The sequence below is a fragment of the Urocitellus parryii genome, unplaced genomic scaffold, assembly GCF_045843805.1.
Source record: "Urocitellus parryii isolate mUroPar1 unplaced genomic scaffold, mUroPar1.hap1 Scaffold_146, whole genome shotgun sequence".
Classification (NCBI taxonomy): Eukaryota; Metazoa; Chordata; class Mammalia; order Rodentia; family Sciuridae; genus Urocitellus; species Urocitellus parryii.
The window spans coordinates 380641-390751 of record NW_027552040.1 but is presented as its reverse complement, the minus strand read 5'-3'; the positions used below and the strand labels follow the sequence as shown (position 1 = coordinate 390751).

The 10111-nt window shown below is 44.3% G+C and overlaps 1 pseudogene; it reads left to right on the top strand.

The window, feature by feature from the left end:
- Window positions 1-1890: 1890 nt before the first annotated feature.
- On the top strand, window positions 1891-2480 carry LOC144251694 (putative RNA-binding protein 18 pseudogene; annotated as a pseudogene).
- Window positions 2481-10111: the final 7631 nt, after the last annotated feature.

The following is a 10111-nucleotide window of genomic DNA, read 5'->3' as shown; positions in this document are numbered from 1 at the left end:
TCATAGCAGAGTCATTAGAAACAAAGGCTTTTATTAGTTGTATTAAATACTAAGCAGTCCCTTTTGTAATGTGCTGTGGGTTATATAATATATACTGTTAACCACCTTTCTTTGAATATATATATTTTTAGTTGTAGATGGACACAATATCTTTATTTTATTTATTTTTATGTGGTGCTGAGGATCTAACCAAATGCCTCACACATGTGAGGCAAGTGCTCTACCACTGAGCTATAGCCTTAGTCCCTGCTAACCTTCTTTGTCCTCATCCATGGATTCAACTAACCTCAAATCAAAAATATTGACAAAGAAAAATTTGTATTGAACACGTATAGACTTTTCTCCTTCCTATTTTTCCTTAAACAGTACTGTGTAATAACTATTTTCCTGGGCCCCTAGCCCATGGGAGACATAAGAGGGCAGGCCCAAGGCCCCCCAGAGCACACTGGGAACACTCCTTCTGTGCACTGTGACTGTGACACTTGGGCTGGGGAGCATCCTGATTTGGGGTTTCTTGAGGCAGTGATTGAGACTAATTCTGACCTGTGTGGAGGTGCCCTCTTTCTCAGGTAGGGTGCTTAGGGTGCACTGGAATATACCTGGGAGAGGGGGCCTGACTAGCATGTCTGTCACTGATTCACTGACAGTGATCCAGGGGCTGGGGTGACAATGATGGCCCACTGGTATCACTAACCATAGTTTCCATCATTTTTCATGAATTAAGTAAATTACCATGTCCTTAGAATTTAGGTGTGGAAATAAGAGGCTTGCCCTGAATCACACAGTGGGTATGGGGTGCTCAAACCTGCCAGGATGGCCTCTTCTCCAGAATCACTATGGATTTATGGATACTTTTGGAGTGTGGCCAGGACTCCTGATCCTACAAATATGCTCAGGGGGCCCTAGGCAGGGTCTATCATTTACCTACTGACTCTAAATGCAAAAAAAAACACTTATGCCCCTTTGCTCACCCAGGGATCAGCCCCTGGGTCAGGTGGTTGTTAGTTGTTCTCCACCTTCCATGGGATAATCCAGAGTTTCCTGTGGAAAAGACAAGCCTCCTGGTTGTGGAGGCACATACACTCTAAAGTTGAGAGATGCCTGATTTTCTTTTTAGCAAAGCATAAGAAATCTCTAGTTGTCCTTGTGAACAGTATTAATGAACAAAGAGAAGTAGACATTTCAAGAGCATTTTGATCACCTTGTTGTTAACATTTTAACATGAAAAGCCCCTCATGCAAAGGAGTACCGTGCAAGGACTTACTCTTGTCCTTGGGTAATGTTGAGTGTGTCATCCACACCCAGGGAGGTGCCAGCACTGCAGGTATCCTGGGTGCATCGATGACAGAGGACAGAAGGGAGAAACTGCTGTTTCATTGGTCTGTGGGATTGAACTATCCTTTTTTGTCAAGGAAAAAGAAACATTTTTCAATAAAAAATCTTTCCTCTCAAGTCTCTGCAGTTGATCTTCTTTGGAGCATGGCTCTGTCTCTTGTGGACAGGGGAGAGCAAGTCACCTCTGGGTGGAAGGGCAGGGCCTTACCTTTCAGAGTGCCCCTCTTCTTCCTACTCTTGTACAGCACCTTCTTCACCTTCAGACGCTGACAAAAAAGAAAAAGAGACTGGGGCCCAGTTCTCCCTCTGGTCTTTTAGACTAGCTGCATACATTCTGTTTCTGAACAGCTTAACTTTCTACAGTTAGCTAGTGGAGACCCTTTTTTTCAGAGAACGTTTTTAAAGTGGCAAAATACCTCATTTTTCTTCTTTAGAAAACACAAAATGGGGCGGGCGGAGTTGAAGTGAATGGACCTAGATGTCTGTCGGACCCGGAGTTAGGACCTGCTTTCGGGGCATGAGCTGAGGGTACAATGCTGAGGCCACCAGAGATTGATGGAAGCAGAAACCAAAACTCTTCCCTTAGAGAATGCATCCATCCTTTGGGAGGGCTTTCTACAGGAAGGGCACAGATTATGGTTTGGCAACCTGGACCCCCAAATCACAGAATACCACCTCCTCAAGCTCCTCCAGAAGTTTGGTAAGGTGAAGCTGTTCGACTTCCTCTTCCACAAGTCAGGTGCTTTGGAGGGACAGCCTCAAGGGTACTGTTTTGTTAACTTTGAAACTAAGAAGGAAGCAGAACTAGCCATCCAGTGTCTCAATGGCAAGCTGGCACTGTCTAGGAAGCTGGTGGTATGATGGGCACATGCTCAAGTAAAGAGATACAATCATAACAAAAATGACAAGATTCTTCCAATCAGTCTTGAACCTTCCTCAAGCACTGAGCCTACTCAGTCTAACCTAAATGTCACTGCAAAGATTAAAGCCATTGAAGCAAAGCTGAAAATGATGGCAGAAAATCCTGATGCAGAGTATCCAGCAGCACGTGTTTATTCCTACTTTAATCCACCAGATTAAAAAAAAAAAAAAAAAAAAAAAGGACTACTCCGTATTCTAGAACAGCTTGGAAATCTCGAAGATGATGGTAGTGACTTACTGTGGCAGCAAAAGCCAATTGGTCTCCACACCTGACTCCTCTGCCTTGGTACTTTGTAGATGTGGTTGGTACTATCCAACAGAGCACAATTACATGTGAGAGTATGGTAACATAACATTTTGGATGTTCTTATGGATGTGTCTTCCCTGAACTATGTGTAGAATTGAGCATCTTCCAGAATAAATAGGATTGTGTCCAAAATTTTGATTTGAACACTGGGATGCTCTAATTTGTGGGAGGCCAACCTTACGGGTGACTGAGTTACACTCCCCAGCTGGGTGCTGAGGCGCTCAGTCACAGAAATGGGTGTGTCTTGTTACAGCCCCATGGGTGAAGCTATGCTCACCTGTTCCTTTGTAATATAACCCCTTGCCCTGTTTAGGACAGAATCTTCCATGGAAGTGCCTTGTGTGTGTCCCCTTCTCTTACTGTGCCCTTGGGTGTGGCCTACCCAGGTGTCAGTCAACCTGCTGACAGTGGACATCATGAAGACAGACTCAGCCCCCTGAAACCTGACCCCTTGCCTCATTTGAATAGCTTCTCCTCAATAAAAGGGGTCAGCGCGTGCTCTCGCTCTCTCTCTTTCTGCAGACCCTTAAGGTCAGAGGAGCCGTCACAGCGACCCCAAAGAAAAAGGTATTTGTGTCTCTTGTGTGGTTATTTCGTGCAGCCCAGTTAGCCCAGTTTAACTAGAGTGACCCCTGAGCCTTTTAGTCGCGAGAACAGAAACCCAGCACTAGTTGGCTGGTTTGTTTGGATTCGTAACTACAGAAACATTATATAGTATGCCAGAGAGAAAGTGAAACATACAAAATGTTATTATTTAATCAGGAAACTAAATTTATTAACCTCTGTCAAAAGAACATTTTTCTGTGCACATGTCTTTACAACATAAAGAAAAAGTTAAGAGACAAGGAGGAAAGTAAGACATTTTAAATCATGTTTAGAACTGCTGTTCAATAATTTATGATGGAAATTCCTCAAACTAAATTACAAAAAGAAAGTTCTTGGCAAAAGGGAGCTTGTCCTTTGAGCAAACATTGTAGTAATCTGCTTAAGAATATGCTTATTGTTTCAAAATCCCAATTAGGAAAATGTGGTATAGATCTTAAAATTGTTTGCATCAATACAGAATCAAATTTAGCATTTTATACCACAATAAAAGTTTTTTTGGAAATCTAATTTTTTATTCTATAGTAATCATTTTTTAAAAAATTCAAATAAATTTGCCTCTTATAATACCAAATGTTGTTATTAACCCAGGACTTTTAAAATTGCACTTATTACATGAAATTGTTTTTAAAGCATGAGATTGTTCTATTTGGAATTGTATCATGATCAATCTAAATAGAAAGCAAAATTTTTTGGAAAATCTAAACATTGTTATGTTGGTCATTATAAATATGTTATTTTCTGATAATCATGTAGAGGTCTGAGTAGAAGAGGTCAGTGGAGCAGGCACCATTGCACCAAGATTGCCATCACCTCATGTTTTATGTAGTTTTAAAAAACTGCATGACTTGAAAATGTTCCTTCATTCATGGAACATACTTTACCCTAGATATTTTTGCCATTTTGAACATTCAAAATAACAACTTAAATATATAAACTGACAGATTTGGGGTTTTGTTCCTTCATAGTTGTGGTCATTTTGGTGCCACACTTGACCAACTATTTCACTGGGCAGCAATGTTGCTTCTTTACTAGGTAAACCACTTTGTTACTTACTCTAGGTGCCATTCATGATGATTATAGACTGTTTTCCACCATCAGTCCTAGCAAGAGGAAGCTTTCATTATAGGAATTTAAGTCTTCCTTGAGTTTAAATGAATTTAAGATATTGAAATCAAAACTTTAGTGCAGTGAAGTTTCAGAATCCACAGAACTGATTCAGAGAAATTCTTATCACTTTTCCCAAGGTCCATGTTTTTAGATATCTTTAGATAGCAAATAATTTCTGCATTTATTAGCTATGTTATCTATGATGCAAGTAATTCTCTTTCCAGTTGAGAGATATAGTTCAGGGAGATGGGTGAACTATCTCCCATCTTTCTGGTGACTTCTTGGAGTATAGAATTCACCACTTATCCTTATGTCCTCAAAGGGTTATGGTGGAGTAGAACTTAATGCAAATAGCCTTCTATTTTTAATAGGAATTTAGAAAATACTTAACTTAGAATTATATAGAATTGTTTTCCTTAGAAACCAGAACTACTTATTTGTATTTAAAGCACTATTTATTATTTGTCCTGATTCTTACCCTTGCATGTAAATAAATGCTAGACAGTGTCTGGGTGGTTGAAAAAAAAATAAAATGGGATTTTCTGTGTAAACTACACCATGCATGTCCTCAGTCACTGATCCTCTGCTCAGGAACAGACTCATTTCCACAGGCTCTTCTCACCTGCCAGGCAGGGTTCCGCTCCCTGAGGCCAGAGGTGACTCCAGCCTGTGATGGAGGCCCTCAGGGCTCAGCACAGCCCTCACTTCAGCCCAACACAGAGGAAAGCCACCCACCAGGAGAAAGTGACTGTGCTCAAGGTCTTTCCTTCTCCAGAACTTCCCAACTCTCTCACCAGTCCAGACCTCAGCCACTGAGTCACAGTGTGTGTTTTGCTGTGACCTGCAGCTCACCACATGGATGGTCTTAGAGCTTCAGATGGAAACAATGTCTCCCTGCCCTGCCCCATCTGTCCCAGAATGGTGCTCTGTTTTATCCGGAGATTTCTCTTTTTTGAAGTGTTTCTACATATATTGAAAAGTGGAAAGCATATTGTTGCCAAAAGCTCGGACCTTGTCCTCAATGCCAATCCAGTAATGAGGACACAGTTTTTGAAAAAAAGAAAAAAACACAGGGGACTCCTGTTCCAGAGGCTGTGATTCTGCCCATTAGCAGGAACAGGGGGCTTTTAAAGAAGTGATTCAAAGGCTACACTCCATGTGTTTTCTATTGGCATTGTAATTCACTTGTTAATTTGGGAGATAGTAATTTCTGAGATCTTCTGGTACTATCCTCAAAGTCTGGATTACTTTGATCCTATGGTTGGTGTGTACTCAAGGACAGATTAATCTGCCTAAAATGGAGAGGAAAGGTAATCCTATTTCTCCAAAGATTAGGGAGGGTGAGAGATCAGGAAGGATCAAGGAGAGAGGAAGAGAAACTTGTCCATTTTTAAAATAAACTGCAGTGGCTGAGAAGCAAGGGCTATATTCAAAGCATAAAGTAGATCACTATTTCAAGAGTAGACAAAAGAGAATCTTTTTGTTGTTGTTGTTAGGTCGGGCCTGAGGATTTCTTATCTTCTTGAGTTTTTTCTTTTTCTTTGGTGGTGGGAAGAATGGATTACCCTGGAGGTAAGTCAATAAGAGATGAAAGAGCCCCAGTCCACACATAAAGGCAATGGTCATATCCATTGCCCAGGTGGTGAGGCTGGGGTTCAACCAGTTGGCACTTATGCTATTCAGAGGAAAGAGAGGATTCTCCATCATCTAAATTGCACTGTCTTGTTCAGACAAATGAGTCCTGAGAGTTCTCTTCAGGAATGGGGAGTAGGGCCCAGGCCTGTGTCACAGAGCTGTGCCCTCTCATCACAAAGGGACCCTGACAGCAGAGGAGGAGCAAGGAGAAGAGGCTGGACCACACCCTGCCCCATCCTCCAGCCAGCATGTCCTCCACCCTACTGGGCCTTCTGGATTCTTCCTTCTAACTCCACCCTCACCAGGTCAGAGGAGACCTTAATCTAGTCAGTATTCTTTTCCCCTAGGACCCAGACATTACTTGCTTTCTTGTAGATCTCTGCTTGGGCTCCATCAATTTCTTAGTTTTTTGAAAATTCTTATTATCTTTGGAATTTTCATTTCTCAGGAATTACTACTATATGATTTATTCTCTTTGAAATTCCAATTCTTCCTCCCTCTCATCAACTCAGCATAGAACTGAAATTTCTTTATGCTTATTTACTTATGTCAATTTTAAATAAATTTTTTTCAATTTTATTTTACTATCTTTACTGGCAGCAAATTTTCTCAGGCTTTCTGTATCTGGTAGTAACTTTATTTTTCTTCATTATTAAAGGACAGGTTTGCTGGATAAGGAATCTTTGGGTGATCTTCCCCTATGTCCTTGCAATATGCCACCCCACAGCTTCCTTTTATTGTTTCTGTTTAGAAGGCAACTAATAATTGCACTGTGGTCCCCATGTGCATGAGGAGAAGTTTTTATCTGTTGTTTCTAAGATTCTCTCTTTGCCTTTTCACAGTTTGACTGGGATGTGCCTAGGAATGAATATGTTTGTTTTTATTTTACAAAGGGGAAGCATTGAAACTATGTTTTATATCAAATTCAGTAAGTTTCTAGCCCTTTTTTTTTTTTTCTTTCCCCTTCTCCTTCCTTTCTGAGTCTCTCCTTCCACATGTGGAAGTCTCTCCTTGCTGATGAGGATGTCCAGATCATGCAGCACCACTTGCAGGAAGGATCTCTGCTCTGTGTTGCTGTGTTGCCTCTGCTCCTTTACTATACAACAAGTGGCTATACTGATGCAGGTCTGTTTCTGGGCACTTCTTTCTGTTGCACTGATCTAACTGTCAATTCTTTCTCTAATATCCTATTGTCCTGATAACTGTTGCTCTACAGTAGGTCTTGAAGTCAGGTACTGTCAGCACTCCAGCTTTGTTCATCCCCAGCATGGTTTTACCTATTCTGAGATTTTGTCTTTCATTATAAACATTAAAATTAGTTTTTCAGTCTCCACAAATTGACTCGTTGGAAGTTTGCTTAGATCACATTCAATATATAGAGCAAGTCGGGAAGAGCTGACATCTTAATAATATTCAGTTTTTCTATCCATATTATCATCAAATACCTTCCCATTCATTTAGATCTTTTTTGATTTATTCCATCACAGTTTTAATGTTTTTCTCATATAGATCCCTGCTTCTCCACCAGTGGTTGCCTGCCCCTACTTCCCCACACTACCTGCAGGAAGGGTTTCCTGTAGCACCCCTTCCTCTTCACACACTTAGCTCACTGGCAGCCATCTGCCCCAAGACAAATGGGGACATGCTGCACTTGTAATTGGCAGCTTCCTCGGATCCATATCCCCCACCCCAGAAATGTCATATGTCAGTGTCATGAAAAGACATGAGGCTGGGGGGGTTGGGAAGTGGCAGCTGCCAGTCACTTTCTGAGTAGATCAGGGTGGGGGCATCTACTGCGCCAGAGGGCATGCTGGGGCTCCACCATGAGCAAAGCCAGGGGTAGGCATGTGTGGGTATAGTCACTGGTCCTCATCTAGGGGACGCGTCTTAGACACCCAGAGCATATGGGTGTTGCTGGCCCGAGGTGCCAGGGCTGAGCCTGGCACTTGGTCTTTGCCCACCATGTACCAGCTGACTAGCCCACATTACCTCCTCCAGGATGCTACCCCAGGAATGCACCCTGGTCCCTGGTTCTGACCTGAGAATGTTCCATTGGGCTTCACTAGGGTGGGGCCCAAGCCACACCTGTGGGAGGTGTAGAGGAAACCAAGTTCAGTAAGTGCCTGCTGGGGGACCCTGTTCATGTTCACAGCACTCCTTGGAACTGGGATGAGCATCCCCATATTAAGAGGAGAAAATGAGCCTGCACAGCTGTCTCTCCCTAGCACTGCTCTGTCTCCTGTCAATCCCCTCTCTTGGTTCCCAGCCCATGGGATGTATATGAGGAAAATATTTTGGCAGGTGACTGAGGAATGAATGAAGGGACTGAGGCAGCAAGGCCAGAGTGTGTGCCCAGGGTTTGTGGCAGTGGTAGAGGGAGGAGTGATGCCCAGCTCCACTGGGCCCTGCAGGTCCTTCCCTCTTCCCCTTCCCTGTTAGAGGCTGAAGCCAGATCCAGTTGATGCTCCAGGTTGATTGGCTCTCTCCCTGCCAGCAGGAAGGATCCTGCCTGACATTTACCCATATAGTTAATTGATACCCAAGTAATGTGTCATGGAGACCTCATTATATGCCAAGTGGATCCCCTAAGCTGTTCATGTCTGTGCCTCAGAAACAAGATCAGCAAGTTAATAATGGGCCCTTAATCACATTGTTCCCTGATGGCATTGAAAGAGAATTACTAGGAGATGGGACAGGGCACTATTGGGAAGAGATGGTGTCTTCCTAGGGCCTTGGGGTGAATGAAACTCTATGAGTCCCTGGAGCTTCTACAGTTCTGCAGAAGGCCCCAGACTCAGTTTCCCCACCTTGTGTTTTGCCTCTGACAACAGTGCCTTGACTTTCCACTGAGAAACTCCATTTCCATATGTGGGTGGAGGCTGGCTTTGTCCTTGGCTCTGGCCACCCTCAGCCACAGTGACATGCTCAGGGAAAGGCCTGTGACAGGTTGGGCCAGTGCAGGTGCACCACCTGGGGTCTCTCCTGGAGCCACTCAGCTAGAGCATCCCCATGCATGTAGTCACTAGATACAGGAGTGAGGAAACCTGGGGCTGCTTCTGAGCCCCCACAGGGCAGGGCTGATGGAGAGCCAGGAGGCAGTCAGGCCATGCAGTGTTGGCTCCCCTTGGAGTCAACATATAGGACCCAGTTTTGCTTCAGGTGGTTTCTGTCACACACGACCTGTAAGCTCTGATTACACACAGGGCAACATGGCTAGTACACCTGCATACTCTTGCTCCAGGATTCACCCACATGAGAGCCTGTGAAGAGTCCCCAGGGAGGATGACAGCCTCGTCAAAGTCCCCAGGCCTGAGCAGCGTATGCTTGAGGATGGCTGCACTCCTCCCTCAGGGGTCTGCTGCCAATGCTGGGGGCCATGGACAGGGAAGCTGTCTGAAGCTGATAAGCAGTGAAGCTGCAGGAGGGTACCCAGCACCCAGCAGATCAAACAGCCCAGCCCAGTGGTGCCATTGTTTGGACCCTGAGTGTCCCTGAGAGGCCCATGTGTTAGGCTTGGTCCCCAGCCCATGGCCCTATCCAGAGGTGGTGGAACCTGTAGAAGGTGGGCCTAGTGGGCAGTCCTAGGTTCCTAGGAGTGTGCTCTCCAGGGGAGAGTGGGCCCCTGGTCTCTTCCTATTTTCTTCCTGGCTGCCATGAGGTGAGCAGCTTCATTCCTGCCATGATGTGCTGTCTTGCCACAGGCCCAAAAGTAATGGGTCCAGGTGACCATGAACTGAAACCCCTGGAAACATGAACATTCCCTCTTTTTAAGGTGATTTTCTTAAGTATTTTATCACAGTAACAGAAAGCTGGCTAGCACAGTGGGCTCAACCCACACAAAACTGTGGGCCCAAGGAGAAGCCAGCAGGCCCTCAAGGCAGATAGGCTTCAACATGGTGACATCCATCAGGGCAGTTCATATCCAGGCTGTTGACAGACACCTGAAATCTTATGCAAGTTAACAAAAAAAGCTTCACTCCTAGGTCTTCCAGCTGGAAGATCAGGGCTGGGGTGCTGTCTCTGAGGCAGGGGCAAGTTGGGCTGGTACTTTTGCCTCTCAGTATTAAACCAGGGAGTTGTCCAAAACATAGGGCTGTGTGGGATGTGGGAAGGAGGGGATGCCAACCAGAAGCAGACAGAAGAACTTCCCAGGCTGGAGTGGAGGGAAGTCCCTCATGGTAAATGGTGCACAGGTGTGAA